The sequence below is a fragment of the Hyperolius riggenbachi genome, chromosome 8 (assembly GCF_040937935.1).
Source record: "Hyperolius riggenbachi isolate aHypRig1 chromosome 8, aHypRig1.pri, whole genome shotgun sequence".
Taxonomy (NCBI): domain Eukaryota; kingdom Metazoa; phylum Chordata; class Amphibia; order Anura; family Hyperoliidae; genus Hyperolius; species Hyperolius riggenbachi.
Genome location: NC_090653.1, coordinates 101,810,649 through 101,829,733, shown reverse-complemented (window position 1 = coordinate 101,829,733; position 19,085 = coordinate 101,810,649). Strand labels below are relative to the sequence as shown.

At 44.4% G+C, this 19,085-nt stretch overlaps 1 protein-coding gene and 1 long non-coding RNA gene across 3 annotated transcripts in view; one reads left to right on the top strand and one right to left on the bottom strand.

The window, feature by feature from the left end:
* HS6ST2 (heparan sulfate 6-O-sulfotransferase 2) overlaps positions 1-19,085 on the top strand; it is a 557,112-nt gene that overhangs the window by 386,194 nt on the left and 151,833 nt on the right. The window lies entirely within an intron of this gene.
* LOC137529051 (uncharacterized) overlaps positions 100-19,085 on the bottom strand; it is a 33,126-nt gene continuing 14,140 nt past the window's right edge. For both annotated transcript variants that reach the window (XR_011023568.1, XR_011023567.1), the window contains exons 3-5: positions 4,818-4,929; positions 3,365-3,516; positions 100-286 (exon numbers count right to left, since the gene is read on the bottom strand). This is a non-coding gene — a long non-coding RNA (uncharacterized lncRNA). The remainder of the gene's footprint in view (positions 287-3,364; positions 3,517-4,817; positions 4,930-19,085) is intronic.

Here is a 19,085-nt window from a genome sequence, read left to right as displayed (position 1 = left end):
GTTTTGGAAGAAAAAAAAAATGAATCGGCTGACGTTTTAGATTAAAAAAAAAATCTTGCTTCGTATTCCAGAGATAGTGATCATCAAAAATACAAATGATTAAAGAGATGTTGGCCCTATCTGTATGGCCCAGGCTGTACAAGCTCTTTATTAAGTCAGGGGTGTATTGCGGCGATAACACACACAACACACAAAGATGGTGTTGTTTAAAGCTTAGGTATTCAAATGAGTTTCCTTCTGCAGAAAGGGTCCAGTATTGCTGGCAGGAGTACAGTTAATTTCTTATCTAAAAGTAATAAAAAATGATTATTTTTTCTACTGAAAGGACTGGAGAAACTGGCCTCAAAATGGTTAATTTCTTATCCAACATGAATTAAAAAGGGTGGTTATTTCTAATTCTAGAAGACTCCGCTAAGACTGGCCACAAAGTCGTTAACTTCCCATCTAAAAGTAATAATAAAAATTAATAACAATGACCTGCACATATTAGTGAAAAGCAGTAGCCAGTGAAGCATGCTAATTCATATCACAAATATGCATGCCAAGGGAAAATACAGTAACAGAGGGTAACATTTAACCTAAATTGGAAATTAAAGTCGTTAAATTCAAAATACATGCACATTTTTTGGAGTAAATTATAAGTACTAATTTTGTTGCTGCATTTATTTTTTTTCTAAAAGGAATTGCTTTGCTTGCCTGCAGCTGTGCACCTATCCATACAGGTGCAAGACCTGTGCCCTAAACTGATTGGCTCCTCATTCACCTCATAAATATTGGTGGACACATAGCATTAACTAACAAAGTATGCAACCAGAAATGAAATATTTCCTACTTTAGTAGACTACTGTTGAACCATTTTTAGTTTTCCAGTGTCTTTTTTATGGACCACTATCACAATTTTTTTTATTTATTAAAAATACTTACAGATAACATGCATATTTCTCCCAGAGTAAAATGCAGTATAAATTACTTGTCCTAGGTTTCTGTCATGTATATTAGTAAAAAGCGGCCAGATCCTCATAGGAGATTCTCTATGTATGCCGCTCTAGTCACGTCCCTGCAGTTTGCTGTGCGGGCAATCCTGCAGGCAGATGCCCGAGATCGCACTGTTGCCGGGAGCAGGGGGAATTGCCTGCTGGGGACAAAAGTCCCCTGTGCCATTCCGTACATGTTTGCCGAGAATAAACACTGTTTTTGTTCAAAAACCGTGTTTATTCTTAAATAGAGCCTCCGTGTTATCTCCCGCTGTGATTTCCGCTGGTTTCAGCCGCCCGATCATTAAATTTATGAATGGGAACAGTGTCCCCGCCGGTACTATGATCGCAGGCTTCCAATGGAAGCCTGCGTCACTTCCCTAGTTATAATGTAGCAATACATTGTTTCCTAAGTAGAGTACTTTGTACGCTAATAAAATTTTTCTCAGCGGGGACATCTTGTGGCCAAATAGTAAAATTACACCTACACCTTTATGGAATAAAAAAAAAATTATTTATGTCAAGATGGCATATTATTATTAAATAATGGACTAAAAATTAGTAATGGATGTAAAACTGAAAAAATGCACCTTTATTTCAAATAAAATATTGTCACCATGTCTTATACTAGGGATATAATTTTAATGTTGCAATAACTGGGACAAATGGCCAAATAAAATGTGTGAATTTTAATTATGGTAGCATGAATTATTTTAATACTGTAATGGCTGAAAACTGAGAAATAATGAATTTTTTCAAATGTTTTCTTATTATTCCCCTTATAATGCATTGAGAATGAAATAATTCTTAGCATAATTTACCACCCAAAGAAAGCCTAATTTGTGTCGGAAAAAACAAGGTATAGATCATTTTGTTGTGATAAGTACTGATAAAGTTATTGGGGAATGAAAGGGAGGAGCGTTGAAATGTGAAAATTTCTCTCGTCCACAAAGTGGTTAAAAAGGCCAACCACTAGGCAATATTTAATTGCCATTTTCAACAGATTGGCCTTGATTCATAAAGCATTACCTCATGCGGTAATGCTGAAAACAGCAGACTTTCCCGAGCACTTAGCAAAGTGTCAATTCATAAAGGCTGTTACCGCATGAGAAGCTGCCTTTACCGACCAGGGAGATAAATTACCGACTTAGTTGTAGTTACCCGCCAACACATGTCAGTAAATTGTCAACAAATGCCAATTCATAAAGCCTTCAACAAGCGGTAAGCCTGGCGGTAGTTACCGACACCTCTAGTGAGGCGATAACAAGTTACAGACAGCTCTGATGAATGCAAAGTGCAGAGAGCCAAAGTCTGTTTGAGTCATCTGTGGAGAGAGCCAGGGAGCCGTCTGTGTGAGTCAATTGAGCAGGCAGGGAAAGACTGTGTGAGTCATCTGTCTGTGAGTCATTTGTGCAGAGAGCCGTCTGTGCGAGTCATTTCTGCAGGGCAAAGGGAGAATCGAGACACTGCTCTACTCTACCGCTCAATGGGCTGCGGTAATTTACCGACCTCCAAGGGCAGCTGGGGAAATCTTTATAAATTAGCACACAGACCGGGAAAATACCGAGTGCGGTATTTTCCCGACAAGATTTTTGAATCGCACTGCTTTTTATGAATCGAGCCCATTGCCTCACTTTTCCAAGATCACAGTCAAGGTGTAAATGGTAAAATAATCACTAAGGCCCAGTGCACACCAAAAACCTCTAGCAGATCTGCAAAACGCTAGAGGTTTTTGAAGCAGATTCTAGGCATGTTTTCTATACATGCCCAGCATTTTTTTTTGTGTAGCAGATTACAAATATTGTTACAGTAAAGCTGTTACTGAACAGCTTCTGTAACAAAACCGCCTGGAAAACCGCTCTGATCTAGTGTTTTTCAGAGCGGTTTTCCACTTCCCTATACTTTAACATTGAGGCAGAAACGCCTCAGGAATCTAAACAATGCTGCAGCCCCCTGAGTTTGCGTTTGTGGAAAAAACAAACCGCTCTGGCATGCACCATCCCATTCACTTTTATTAGCCAAGCGGTTTTCCCCCTGCAAGCGTTTTAAAAAACCTCTTCAGAACCGCTCTGGTGTGCTCCAGCCCTAATTCCTGTTGGATTTCCACTCAGGAATAACAAACCGTGATTGGCTACCTTTACAGTCAAATGCACAGAACGTATTCATAATTGATTTATCTAGAAGCAATGTTAATCTAGTAGTTCATAAAACCTATTACAAAGTGACAATTTTCTATGATCCTGAGTGAGTCAGGTGACATGGATTAAGTCCAGCGAGACTAAATTAGTCACTTGACTGATGTGTTGTTTTTGAGGAGGGTTCATCAGACCACGTGTGAAGGATAAAAACAATGGATAGATCCTAGCTAAGCAACTCAAGTGGACAATTACCAGACTATCCATGCCCTTTGATTGAGCATAGCGTGAGGGGCAAGCTTCCCAATAGGCTGGGAGCACCGGGCTCCTCTTTCACCATCACTAATGAGGACTTTCTGATCTTCTACGGCATTCTTCTAACATTACAGCAAATCAAGGCACTCCACCTGCAGATAATGAAACGGTTTAAAAATAGACATTTCTATGAAATCAAAGTGGATACAGCCTACTTCATTCTTTCTTCCCATCTCAGCAACTTCCCTTTAGTGGTGTAATTACATATTCTTTTGCAGATAAAAAGCAGAGATTTTGTGAACATGACTGCTTTTGTTTGACAGCTGGAATTGTACCTAATTGTTTGTCCTGCTTACACCTGATCCATTTTTTTCCAGTGGGCTACAAAGGGATGATCACGTTTTTTCAATGTAGCTGATGATACCATGTCTCTCGGCCTGCTTTGTGCTCTGTGATAACTAAATACATACCAACGGATTTAATAAAAATTCACAAATCAGAGTCTTCTGACTCCAGACTGTAAGCTTTCAATTGTATCTCAGTAAAAGCTGAATTTAGGTAATTCCTATACAAGATGACACACTTTCTCAGCACTACAGATAAATGTGCTGTTAGCCATGGTGGTTTGCGTATCATATTTTGTGACTTGTGTAAAAGTTTTTCAAAGAAAAGAATATAAAATTGTAACAAAAATTCACTCACAAAGCAAGGAAAATGCATGTGAACATTTCCTCTAATAACTTAAACAAATAATCACATGACACTTAAAGCCGTTTAATGGCCACGGCCTTGATTTATAGGGAGTTTAACTAGTTTAAACCAAAGCCTTATTAACGTTTAAGGTCAGTTAACACACCAGCATATTTCTCTAACACCAGGCAGATATTGTATGGTCTGTAGACCCTAGCAATAATCTTTAACAGTTCACAGCACCAGATGCCTGTTCCTATCAGTGGGAAGCACTGCCCCGACAATAAGCAAAAAACAAGACAAGTCCAAATAAAAATAGTAGGGTGGGTGGGAGAAGCTCACCTGCACCTTGCCAACTAACTCAGAATCCCAGGTTACCTGACCTTATATACCACCACTTATCTGATTAAACATTAGGCCATCTATGGTCCCGGCAGGGGCGTAGCAATAGGGGTTGCAGAGGTAGCGGCCGCATCGGGGCCCTTGGGCCAGAAGGGCCCCAAAGGGCCCTCCCTCAACTACAATATTAGCTCTCTATTGGTTCTGTGCTTATAATAATTACTTCTATAGATACTTTGAATAATGGTAATCCTTAACTGTTTACCATCCTTTTCTTGCACCTCTGACACTGTAGTTGCCCTTGGCAGGTTATGGTGCGCCGTATCAATTGTTATGTATAGAGTGCTTGGGGCGCCCCTTTGTAAAACTTGCATCGGGGCCCAATGCTCCTTAGCTACGCCACTGGGTCCCGGCAACTACTAACCACCAATCGCCACACCCAGCTCACAGTCCATCTTTGATTGGCTGAAATCCTGGTAGCATCCTCAGCAACAGCATCTTTTAGAAGCTGAGATGTTTCTCCTCAGTGACAGTACCTGAAACGATAAAAGCACATAGTCATAACCCATAGTACAGTGCTGCTTCCTGGAATAACATCAAATCATGCAGCCCTGCAACAGAACTTTGACATTTATTTAAGTATTTATATAGCGCTGCCATATTACGTAACGCTGTACAGAGTAGATTGTCTTGTCACTAACTGTCCCTCAGAGGGGCTCCCAATCTAGTCCCTACCATAGTCCTATGTCTATGTATGTATCGTGTAGTGTATGGATCATAGTCTAGGGACAATTTAGGGGGGAGCCAATTAACTTATCTGTATGTTTTTGGGATGTGGGAGGAAATCGGAGTGCCTGGAGGAAACCCACGAAGAGACGGGGAGAACATACAAACTCCTTGCAGATGTTGATCAGGCTGGGATTCAAACCGGGGACCCAGCACTGCAAGGCAAGAGCGCTAATTACTACACTACCAAGCTGCCCATCACCGACATCACCACCACAGCAAACCCCTTGGCCACTGGGCCATTCACCTGGTGTAATTTCTTACCATAACGTGTGGCCATTTCACACCTCCTTCCCCAATAATGTGTGGTAGGTTTTCTCAATATAACATTGTTCAGCCACCTATTCCTACATACTTCCGTACAATGTGTGGCCACCATCCCCCACAGCCACCCATCTCTCTCATACTATGTTTGTGCAGCCACCTTTATGCAGCTCTCCATTCCCCCACTCATGCCCTAATATTTGGCTACCCTCCCCCAAATATATTCCACCCATAATAATATGTGCTGCCACATTTTCCCCTGTAACGCCTGCCACCAAATTTCCCCTTGAAACATGTGCAGCCATTCATTCTACCTCTCCCATAACACCTTCCTCTTATAACGTGTACAGTCATCTGTTCCGCCTATAATATGTTCAGCCACATTTTTTCCTGTAGCCACTTTTTATCCCAAAATGTGCAGCCATCCATTACCCCCTCATCCCCCAACACCTTTTCCCAAAATGCATATTCAGCCCTTTATACCATGTGATGCCACCCCCATAACCTGTACAACCACCCATTCTCCATCTTGCCCCCCCCCCCCCCCCAGACATGTGACCATCATGTTCAGCCATCTTTTCCCCTGTACTATGCACAGCAACCTTTCACCCCATAAAACTGTGCATTCCCTCCCCTTCTTCTCCACAGCATGTGCAGCCACCTACTTTTTCCCTGGTTGCATTGTGCGCCCATATTGTCTCCTCCATGACATATGTGGCTAGTAGTGCCAGCCATCTGTTCCCTGCTCCTCTCCCTAGCATGTGTGACTACCTTTTCCACAAATACGTACACAGCCACCCATTTCCTTATGTCCTTGTACCACTGGAAGTCCCCTTCCTTTCCACTCGCCCTGATCCCCACCAGTCCTCCCCATGCAGAAAGTACAGTAATGGCTTCCAATAAAGTCCCTTTCCTCCCTCCCCTGCCTAGTGTGTGATGATGTGTCTCGTGTCATCCCTGAACCTACTGGAGGAAAGATATGTCTGCTTAGGTCTGACTTTAACATGGACAGTCCTTTAATGATTGCCACCGGTTTCAAGCAAGCAAGCATAGTAGTAACGATCACCACTATGCCACAAATGCACAGTGTTCCTCTGGAGCAGGATTTGGTCAAAGGTGTGACCTATATTCTAACGCCACTGGCTGGGATCAGTGGCATAGCTAGAGATCATGGGGCCCTATAGCAAAACTTTCATGGGGCCCTCAGATGTAGGCACTCTGTAAGAGAACCCGAGGTGGGTTTTCAGAATCCTGTTAGCACACAGAGGCTGGTTCTGCATATAATCACCAGCCTCTGTTACTATACTGCCCCCCCCCCCTGCACTCTGCTGTCCCCCATAAAGCAAACCGCCGTGCTAGTGACACGCAGCGTGTGGCTAGCAGGCTGTTTGCATGCAGACTTTCACGCTCCACCACTCCCCCGCCTCCTCTATATCGCCGCTCCCCAGCCACCTCGGTAAGCTGATTGGAGGGAAGGGACGCAGGTGGGGTGTGGCGATATAGAGGAGGCGGGAGAGCAGAGAGAGTGACAGTCTGCATGTAAACAGCCTGCTAGCCACACGCTGTGTGACGCTAGCACGGCAGTTTAATTTATGGAGGACAGCAGAGCGTGGGGGGGGGGGGGGGGGGGGCTAGGGGGGAACAGTATAGATAGTAACAGAGGCTGGTGATTATAGGCAGAACCAGCCTCTGTGTGCTAATAGGATTCTTAAAACCCACCTCGGGTTCTCTTTAAGCATTGCCATCTGCCCCTACCCTATGGATATCGGTTAAATGGGCAATTTACATTCTCATGCAATAAACACTGTACATGGGCAAGGAGACAAAGCCAGAGGGTTGAGGAACAACAGAAAGATAATAGTGAATACATCAAGTACCACCTGGGCCCCCTCTGCTTCAGGGCCCTATAGCAGATGCTAAGGCTGCTATGGCTATAGCTACGCTCTTGGCTGAGAATAATCAAAAGCTTATAAGATATTACTAAATTTAAAAAGTAGTGTATGACATAAGGGCAAAAGATCTGGATGGAATACCAGTATACGTAAAAATTGCATCACCATGTGTATTAAATGCAAATAAGCAATATACAGTAGTTTCCTTATTCTTCCAAAACATAAGCCAATCTGTCTCACCCGTGTTCCTCTTACCCAAGTATAGACTGCCTCTGTATTTGTAGCCTATTTTTGAAGACAACAGGTGTTCATGTAGCAGTGTGAAGTTATTTTGTGCATAAATCACCAATGCCTTATAGGACACTTTTATGTGGTGTTCTTGAGTACCGCTCATCATCCTAATAATCTGTATTCTGTGAAGCACTGTAGCTTTGTATTATGTCACTTACCACATCAGATCTGCTATAAACATAGAGCAGAATGTTTGCCTGTGTACCAAGCAGTCTGTAAAGTGCAGCAATGCGATTATATGACACTGCTCATGAATAATGTGCACAATCAAGCATATAACTACAGCTATAACATACCATATAGGATCGATATGGGACTTTGAAAAAAATAATAATCCCAGTACAATTTGGCAGGGCAGCCATCAGGCGGGGAGAATTGACACTGCAGTGAGGGGTCCAGGGCTTCTGGGGGCCCTGGGCTCCCACCCCAAAGTGCTGGAAGGGCTGCATGTGCTGGCTGTGGGCTTGTGGCTCACTAACCAGCACACCGCATTCCAGCAATGAGAGAAGAGTGACATCAGCGCTTGAACGTGGGGAGCTGATGAGTGAGCCTGCTACAGTGGACTTTTACTTTACTGGGGCACCACCTATATCTGGCTACAGGCTACCTATACCGGGCCACCACCTATACCTGGCTACCTATACTGGGGCACCACCTATACTTGGCTACCTTTAATGAGGGCACCACCTGTACCTGGCTATCTATACTGGGGCACCACCTATGCTTGGCTACCTATACTGGGGTGCCTATAGCTTGCTACCTATACTGGGGGCACCTGTACCTGGCTAACCTATACCGGTGCACCATCCATACCAGGCTACCTATGCTGGGGGCAACTATACCAGGCTACCTATACTTGGCACCACCTATAGTTGAATATCTATACTGGGGAACCTGTATCTTGCTGGCCTATGCTGGGGCACCAGCTATACCAGGCTACCTATACTGGGGCACCTACACCAGGCTACATATACTGGGGCACCACCTATAGCTGACTACTTATACTGGGGGAACCTATACCTGGCTACCTATACTGGGGGCACCTATGCCTGGATACTTTTACAGGGGGCACCTATACCTGGCTAGGGCAGGGGGACGAGCTGAGACAGAAGGGGATAAGAGGTAACACTGGGGGGATTAAAGAGGCACAGGGGGAACAGAGGCGGACAAAAGAGGCACAGGGAGAAAAGAGATGAGTTGGGAACATGAGGTCACACAGAGGGACACAAAAGAGGCACAAACTGAGGTGAGACAGAGGGGGACAAAAGAGGCACAGGAAAAAAAGAGGGGGACAAAAGAGAACGGATAAAGGATAAGAACGGATCTACAAGTCTATCTAATTTGTTAACCGGGGACCACCTGTATTTTGCTAGTATTTGGCTCCACCCACAAAATGCCATGGCCACGCTTTCTTCAGTGTCAGAGCCATGCACATTTTTCGCCGCAGCGCACTGCGCCCACGGACATGGGGGTGGGGTGGCTAGTGGGCAGTCACAGAAACCAGTGGGTGGGCCTAGGCCTGATGTGTGTGGCGCCCCAAAATTACTGATGGCATCCCTGCAATTTGGCTATGTAGTTACAGGCCCAGGCCCAGAACCATGTGTTAATCTTGTCAGCATAAGGGAGTTTACATATGATTCAAGCATGTGTGACAGATTGCTTTGTAGACAGTAAGTATATCATAGCACTGTATAGGTGTCTATCCAAAAATTCAGATAAACAATTTTTTAATCAATCTCTTCAGCAGAGTTGGCTGTAAAAATGGACTCTTCACGAAGTGTAATAGATAGCGGAGATGCCGCCGCAGCGGTGAGCGGCATGGCGGCTGTCTCCGCCGGCAGCCTTCGCCGCGCAGTTACATGGTGGAGTTTTGCCTGGTCCGTCAGTTGCACATAGACTGAGGCCTACGCGCGCGCCAGGCGACAGGACCTTTATGCAAATAGAAGGGGAGTCAGCTGATCGGCCGCACAGCTGACTCCAGCAGTGCTCCTAATTGGTTGAGTGACTGGGGCGGAGCTGTGGGGCGCTCTCAGTATGTATAGGACCTGCCTATCAGTAGCTCCTCGTCTGCTGTTGCAAATGCTATGTGTTAGCACTCAGACCTTAGTCAGATCCCAAAGTGTGCTAGAACCAGCAGGAGCTGGGGATCCACACTTAGTCAAATTCTGTTGATAGCTAACGTACTAATTGAATTGTATTATTTGTTATGACCTTCTGCTAGCCTTGACTACTCTTCTGCTTACTGATTCTGTGCTTCTGCCTATCTGATCCTGTTGCCGACTCAGCCTGAACACTACTCTGATTTAAGCCTTCTGTCTTTGTACCGTATCTGTCAGTTTGTTGCCGAATTTGCTTGTCTGACTGTGAGAAAACGCGGAAAAGCCGCCGCGAGTACTCAGAGTAAGGCGGCTAATTCCGCGTCCAACATGGCAGCTTGCGCGCATGGGCCTGCATCCACTAGCCTGACGGAGCGCGGAGAAACCGCCGCATGCCCAGTGAACAAGGCGGCGGATTCCGCGTCCGACGTGGCGGTTTGCACTCATGGGCCTACCACTAGCAGTATGGCTGAACGCGGGGAAACCGCCGCATGCTCTGACAGCGGTGCGGCTGGTCCCGCGTTCAAACCAGCAGATACATTACAACACATGTCTGGTGTGGCTGGGACTGATAGTCCACACAGGTTCAGAAGGACGCGCGCGCGCGCGCTGAGAGGCAGAGCCTTTATGACAGTCAGAGGGGTGTCAGCTGATCCAGCCGATCAGCTGACAATTCTATCAGGTTTCATTGGTCCAGCACTTAGGGGAGGCGCCGGAGAGCGCTTGTGTATATATACTGGGTGCTGGTCATTTCTCTGGTGTCTGGCGTTGCGATCACTACGTGGTAGCACTCAGACCTTGTCAGTATCTGTGATATTTTCTGTGTTATTACTTCAGACTAGTTCCAGTGTGTTGATGATCAAGGAACTCACACCCAAGACTAGGGAACTGTATTACTATTCTGTTATACTTCAGACTAGTTCCAGGGTGTTGATGATCAAGGAACTCACATCCAAGACTAGGGAACTGTATTACCATTCTGTTATACTTCAGACTAGTTCCAGGGCGTTGATGATCAAGGAACTCACACCCAAGACTAGGGAACTGTATTATCACTCTGTTATATATCAGACTAGTTCCAGGGTGTTGATGATCACGGAGCTCACACCTAAGACTAGGCATTGTTATTATCGGTTATGACTTTCTGCTTTCCTGACCACTCTCTTGATCTCTGATTTGGTACTTCGCTATATCTGATACTCTGTTGCTGAACCCTGCTTGTCTTAAGATTCCGAATCTGTCTCCTGTCTCTGTATCTGATCTGTCTGTCTGTTGCTGACCTGGCCTGTCCGACCTCGAGAACTATCTTCCCTGTTTGGAGATAGTTCACAGACCTGTCAGTGACACTTTACCATTGGTGTCACTCACTCTCTGGTCCTTCCCACTCTCAGCCTGGCTCCGCCCCTTGGAGAGCATTAGACCATTGGAAGGAACCGGTTCTCTGAGCAGTATCTCTTACTGCTTTGCACCCTCTATACGGGTGATCTCCTCAAAGTATTACTGTTGCACCAAACACTCATATTACTCAGGTGTCCAGAGGTTAGAAATATATCTGATTATCGGTGATACTGCACATCATCAATAATTGGGTACATATCTGTATTCTCGGTGATACTGCAGATCACCGATGATCAGATCCTCTCTGTGTTACACCGATCGTTACACTGACTCTCCTGCCCTCACCAGTGAGCCTAGTCCCTGGTGAGGGATTCTCTGTACAGCTTAATCACCTGCTCCTCAGGTGACCAGTAGCTGCAGTACAGTCTTAATCACCTGCTCCTCAGGTGACCAGTATCTGCAGTACTGTCTTAATCACATGCTCCTCAGGTGACCAGTAGCTGCAGTACAGTCTTAATCACCTGCTCCTCAGGTGACTAGTAACTACGGTACTGTCCTCATCACCTGCTCCTCAGGTGATTAGGAATTGCAGTACAGTCTTGATCTCCTGCCCCTCAGGTGATCACCTGCTGCAGTACAGTCTGAATCACCCACTCCACGGGTGATCAGTATACGTTGTCTTACTGTGCACCACCCGCTCCTCGGGGGAACTGATTACTAGTTCATCTGCATCTCCATCTTGCTGGAGTGCTGATCCCTGTGTTCTATAGAGATATCTCCCTCTACCAGCTTCTCTGGGGGAGCTGGTATCTCTATCTAAGAAGCTGGCTTGATCTAACGAAACGTATTACTTTGCTTGTAAAGTACATGGAAAAATAAATGTTTCCTCCTCCCTATTTGTTTTCTAACCATAAAAACTTAAAGAGGACCTCCATGCATAAACTAAAAATCTCTCAACGCTGCCTTAGTGCAAAGTTATATTTACCTTCAGAGTCTTGTCCCACAAAGCCGCCCCAAAGTCCTTGCATCACTCCACTTCCGCCGCTTGGCCCTGCCTCCTCTCTCTCCTCCGAGAAAAAATGTCCAGCAATTTAATGTTGTAAATAGCTTGGCGTTTTTCTCAGAGGAGAGAGAGAGGAGGCGGGGCCAAGCGGCAGAAATGGAGTGATGCAAGGACTTTGGGGCGTCTCTGTAGGACAAGACTCCGGAGGTAAATATAAAACTTTGAATTAAAGCAGCACTGACAGATTTTTCTTTTTATGCATGGAGGTCCTCTTTAAAGGGGAACTTCAGCCTAAACAATCATAATGTCATTAAGTTACATTAGTTATGTTAGTTAAAATAGATAATATAATCTCTTACCCACCCAGTTTTAAAAGAACAGGCAAATGTTTGTGATTTCATGGGGGCAGCCATCTTTTTCAAGAGGGCAGCCATCTTTTTGGTTGAAAGGAGGGAACAGGGAGCTTGAGACACAGTTCTAACTGTCCTGTGTGTGTCCTGATCAACCCTCCCAGCTGTGCGCGCTAGGCTTCAAATCTCAAATCTCAAATAAAAAAATGCATCAAAACAGCAGGAGGAGAACAACAACATCAGAAATCCCATCATGCTTTGCACAGCATCAGGGGAAAAATGCCCGAGCAGTTTTCTTATGTGCAGCTAAAAATCAGGCTTGGGTAAGCAAAACAAAGTTCTGATGCTGTGAAGCTGTTAAAGAAACACCAAGCCTTTTCAGTGCTGCTGAGTTGATTTTTAGTCTGGAGGTTCACTTTAAGCTCATCCCTCCCTCATACCAATTTGCTAGACTTGCTTTAATTGATGTCAACTGAGTATATTTGGACCCCAGAATGAAGCATGTTTTGCTGATTCAGATAAATGCCATTGACGTGTTGTAAAGGTATTTGTAACAGTCTGAAACGTTCCTTGAGTATTTTTGTCATGGATATGAAATTCTGATCTGGCACAAAGGGATGGGGAACTCAAGACTCAGGAAGTATGTAGGAAGATGGATCCAGCAATAAAGTCCCACGACGAGTGACCCCAGATCCATCTTCCTGCTGGGGGTATATGTAATGTTACAAGACGGGCTTGATCGCTTGTTCAAGTGATCGTGGTACTTTGCGCAGGAGTCGTTGGGGGTTCTACCTGATCCGAACTACCAATCCGAACTACCAATTCCATTGCTTAACCATGCGTGAGGCGGGAGGCAACATCATTTAGCATGCTTCTGTTATACGATGTTACCCGTAACATTTATGGAGCTTCATACAGTTAGCTGTTTAATATCAGGTGGAAGTTGATATGTTTAGAGGTTGTCTCTCTGTCTATCATTGTCATGTAAGACTGGTAGTAGTGCTATGGCAATCCATCTCAAGACCTCGAAATCTGGATTGTAGGTGTTTACATATTCTAACTGTCTAGTCTGAACATAGCTGAATCCTGTATAGATTTTGTTTCATGGTCTATCTAACTATGTATCAATTGAACTGTTTTTTGTACTGATGTCTATTTTATTATAGTTAATACTTGTATCTGTGGAGCCCATAGTAACCTATATTTCATACAGACTATAGCTGAGATCTTGTTGCTATGAATAACAAACCTACTCATCCTCATTCTTCCATCTTTATAAGTCAGCTTCCATCGCTAGCAACTACACACAACAATGACGTCCCCTTTGCAGAGATTTCTAGTAATGCCAGTGCTAAGCCTCTTAAGCTGAAATTTCAGTAGGTTTGAAGTTTGGCAGGAGATTTTACCTTCATATTTCTTCTTTAGAACTCATTAGCTGTTATCCCCGGTGTTGTTATTCGTAAAGCTTTTATCCTACGTCTCTGATAAGTCGTTAATTAACAGGAAAAAAAGCATAGGAAAATGTTGGGTGATATCCAGCTGAAGAATTATAATGTACTTTATCAGCTTGGAAGTTAGACACTGAGCACAAAATAAGTTCTTTCTGTCTTATTATGGGCCTTATTAAGGGAAAGAATAATTTTCTGCATAGGTACAAACCAATGAAACATCTAGTTGGCAGAGTTTGGACTATTCTGTTTTACTGATTATCATGATTGAATTTCCATTTTGAATATAAAGCCAATCTCCGGGCACAGACATGCTTTAATGTTAGCTTTTCTACATTGAAAATGCCCTTTTTTAAAATGTTGATCACATGACCAGATGCAGCCAGTTAGCTTCAGGTGTTGTGGGTGGGCCTGCTGCTGCTTAATTATATTATTTTGCTGTTCAGAGTTCGAGGAGAAAGGCAAAGACTGAATGTCTGAGTAAAATGCAACCTATAGCTTTGACTGTTGTGCAAGAAGTGACTAGTATTTGGACTCCTAGTCAGGAACTGTAAAAGTGATTTGAAAATCCTTTATTTAAGGTGCGTACACACTGACAAAAAGGAACTCTGCAGCAGAAGTGCCTACAGAATTAGGGACAACATTTGTTGATGGAGTGGAGCTTTACGTGATTTCGATGGAAGCTAAAATCAAAATCAGTCGTTACAAACTACCAGAAATATGGGTAAAACAGCCAATACTGTGGTGACAAAACCTACGGATTACTTGGTGAAAGGAAAATTTTCCATATACCAGTACAAAAAGGTCATACAATGCTCGGCTATACCATCAAGAGTGCTTTATTGCAAGAATTCCATATACACATGCATCTGTACCACAGAGGATCGTTTTGTGGTCAAGGCACACCTTTTACTCAGTGTAAAGTACAATGCATTGTCCTCTCTATGGCTCAGTGCACAACGAAAACCTCTAGCAGATCTGCAAAATGCTAGAGGTTTTTGAAGCAGATTTCAGAGCGATTCTAGGCATGTTTTCTAATCCCACCATCCCATTCACTTTCATTAGCGTTTTAACCACTTGCCGACCGCGCACTCATACTGCGCGTTGGCAAAGTGGCAGCTGCAGGACCAGCGGCTGCAGGCTAATTAATCAGGAAGCAGCCGCTCGCGCGAGCGGCTGCTTCCTGTCAATTCACGGCGGGGGGCTCCATGAATAGCCTGCGGGCCGCCGATCGCGGCTCGCAGGCTAAATGTAAACACAAGCGGAAATAATCCGCTTTGTTTACATTGTACGGCGGCAGCAGCGCCGTAAGGCAGATCGGCGATCCCCGGCCAATCAGCGGCCGGGGATCGCCGCCATGTGACAGGGGACGTCCTGTCACAGGCTGCACAGGACGGATAGCGTCCTGTGCAGCCCCGATCACCAGGGGGCCAGGTAGGAGAGGGGGGAGCGGAATTTCGCCGCGGAGGGGGGCTTTGAGGTGCCCCCCCGCCAGCCACACGCAGGCAGGAGAGATCGGACCCCCCCAGCACATCATCCCCCTAGTGGGGAAAAAAGGGGGGTGATCTGATCTCTCTGCCTGGTGTTTGATCTGTGCTGGGGGCTGTAGAGCCCACCCAGCACAGATCACAGAATTCAACGCTGGTCCTTAAGGGGGGGTAAAGGGTGAGTCCTAAAGTGGTTAAAAAAGGTGTGCACTAGCCCTATCTCGGTGTAGAGTACAATGTATTCATTGTACTCTACTCTGAGGAAAGGGTGTGTCTTGACCCTGAAATCGATAGTCTGTGGTACATATGCACATGTATATGGAAAATTTGGAATAAATCACTGGTTGATATGGTCGAGTGTGCTGACCATTTTCTACTCATCTATTGCATTGTATATTGGTGGCATAGCCCAGGTCTCTACGGTAAGGCCAGCTATCCCAGGTGCAAACCCAGGATTTTCAGGGGGGTTATTTCTGAACTGTTTTCCTCAGCCACGCACGATACAGTATAATAATATGGTAGGACATGATGCTGGGTACACGCAATGCAATTTCCCGTCTGACTGACAGAATCTGTTGATTATTTCCCACATGACTGATCTGCTCCCGATCCACAATGGGATTGATTAGGAGCAGTTTGGATACAGATAATCATGAGACAGCTGACATTGGTAATGAAGGAGAAAATGAAGCATACACCCAGCAGGGGCACACAGGGCTGTGCTCATACCTGGCTCTGTGCTCTGTCAAGTTCCCCAGAGCTTCGCCATGCTCTGTGCACACACTGCTGCTCCATGCTCTGTGCACAAACTGCTGCTCCATGCTCTGTGCACAAACTGCTGCTCCATGCTCTGTGCACACACTGCTGCTCCATGCTCTGTGCACACACTGCTGCTCCATGCTTTGTGCACACACTGCTGCTCCATGCTCTGTGCACACACTGCTGCCCCATGCTCTGTGCACACACTGCTGCCCCATGCTCTGTGCACACACTGCTGCCCCATGCTCTGTGCACACACTGCTGCCCCATGCTCTGTACACACGCTGCTGCTCCATCTGAACTTAAAGTGGACCCAAACCAAACATTTTTTTAATTCAAAATATTTAGTTGCACCACTCTGACACATACAAGCCTATGAGCATTTCAGTGCCTGCTTTTCACCCTTCTCTTCTCATAAATAGGGTTATACAGGTGGCAGCCATTAGCAATTCCTCCTTTGCTGGACACCATCTACTTCACCAGTTTGCCGGATTCTGTCCCGGCAATTTGAAAGGAAGGGAGGAGTTTCTCTAATAAATGTAAAATATTTTATATTTGTCATCATGCAGCTGAAAAAAGGCTGCTATTTATTATTATAATTTAGAAAATAGATTTAATTTCTGAAATCTTGTATTTTTAATTTGGGTCCACTTTAACAGTAGCAGGGAAAGAGAGGGGGCAGTGCTGTGAGCTGCAGGATGCCTGCAGATATTCTGGCGTCTCAACGTGTGCCTGTCTCCAGACACGGCAATGTCCCTGGTCTGAGTGCGGATTCTGGGCAGCTGTAACAGCCCCCCCCCTCCAAGGCACATGAACAGTTTGAGTATTAATACTTCTGTTAACGTGGAAACCAATAATATGTTTTTAACTATTAGTCAGTGTTCTCCCCAGAATTTTTTTCCAGCCGGGTGTCATGAAAAAGTAGCCGGGTGGGGCAAGATGAGAGAATTCAGGGCTGACACTTCTCTGCACAATTCTACTTACAACAGAGGAGGAAGTGAGCCAATGGCAGCCGGGTGCTCCCCAAAACTAGCCGGGTGGAGCACCCGGCTAAAAGAGCCTGGGGAGAACACTATTAGTTTTATGCTGTGTTTAACCACTTTACCCCCGCGCGTACGTATTTCTCCGCCCCTTTTTCCATCCTTTAAAAACCAGGGACGGAGAAACACGTACTTTCCGCGTTCCCGACGCTGCCCGCGCTCCCGCTTGTAAACACGCCGCCCGCCGCTAGTAAAACCGCCGCCGCCCGCTCGCCCAGAGATCAATGAACGGGAAAATCCATTCCCGTTCGTTGATCTAAGCCCCGCAATGATCAGCTGCTCTCCTATGGGCAGCGCGATCATTGTGAGAAAAAACTCACGTGTCCAGCCTCCTTATTCTTCCTCCAAGCTTCCGGAAGGAAGCTTGGAGGTCGCATTAAAACAAAAAGTTACTGTGGCCATCTTGTGGCCAAATAGTAAACTACACCCTACACATTTTTCACATACAAATAAATGACTTTTACACATAAAATTAACTCATTACCTCCCACACTCCCCATTTTTTTTTTTTTTTGTAATTAAAAAAAAATTTAAAAGTTTACAATTAAAAAAAATACATAAATAGTTACCTCAGGGACTGAACTTTTTAAATATTTATGTCAGGAGGGTACAACACTGTTACTTTATAAACTATGGGCTTGTAATTAGGGATGGACGCAAAACTGAAAAAAATGCACCTTTATTTCCAAATAAAATATTGGCGCCAAACATTGTGATAGGGACATAATTTAAATGGTTTTATAACCGGGACAAAAGGGCAAATACGTTTCATGGGTTTTAATTACAGTAGCATGCATTATTTAAAAACTATAATGGCCGAAAACTGAAAAATAATTATTTTTTTCCCCACATTTTTCCTATTTTCCCATTAAAACACATTTAGAAAAAAATAATTCTTGGCATAATGTCCCACCTAAAGAAAGCCTAATTGGTGGCGAAAAAAACAAGATATAGTTCATTTCATTGCGATAAGTAATAATAAAGTTATAGACGAATGAATGGAAGGAGCGCTGAAAGGTGAAAATTGCTCTGGTGCTCAGGGGGTAAAACCCCTCAGTGGTGAAGTGGTTAATACTCTAGACCATTCATCCAATAATAAGTTTCATCCCATTTCAAGCAGGACAGTAGAATCCATTGCTGGGTGACAGAGGCATGGCAAGTGCTGATGGGTGGTCCATAAAGTGGCAATCTGTTTTCTGCCTTTAGGCTCCCAAGATGTAAAGCTGACCTTGCCTACAAGGTTTTCCATTCTCTTATCTACAAACAGTTCAGGTTTGGTTTAAAGCCAGTTTGTATTTCAGAATCCTGGTTCTCCTTCGTGTTGTAGTAAAACATGCATTCTTTTTCAGTGTGAAGGCTAGTGCGCTCTCCAGCATTTGTTAGACTCTCATTGTCTAATAGAAATTGTTATTGAAATGCCAGTATTTCACAGCAGCACCGTGCCCCATGAAATGAACGCAGTAGTTTTGTGTTGATCCATTTGCCGCTTTTCCCTCCCTCAGAATATTCGCTGTGCTTTGACATCGGCAATCTACTCTGCTGTTGAATGGAGAGTGTTAAGGATTTCAGAAGCAAAAGACGTGGAGAGCACAATTGATTTGTTTGCTCACAAATTTCAAAAAAAAAAAAAAATCAGCACTTTCACACAACAGTTCCATTTATATGGATTTGTTTTATAATTCTTATAAAGAACTTACTGCACATGAATAAATATTTCCTGCAGGCTCTATTTCAGGGAGGTTTCAACCGTCTGCAGATTTTAGACCATGTTTTAAAATAATGAAAATAAATTTCACAGATTCTTTTTCTTTTGTGGTTGCTATCCCTTAAAGAAACACTACCAAACCAAGTGTTCTAAAATGACAATGTACAAATAATGTCTAAGTAGCTGTGTAAACCTTTTCCGGTATCGGTTGAAAAGGGCGCCGCCATAGACAT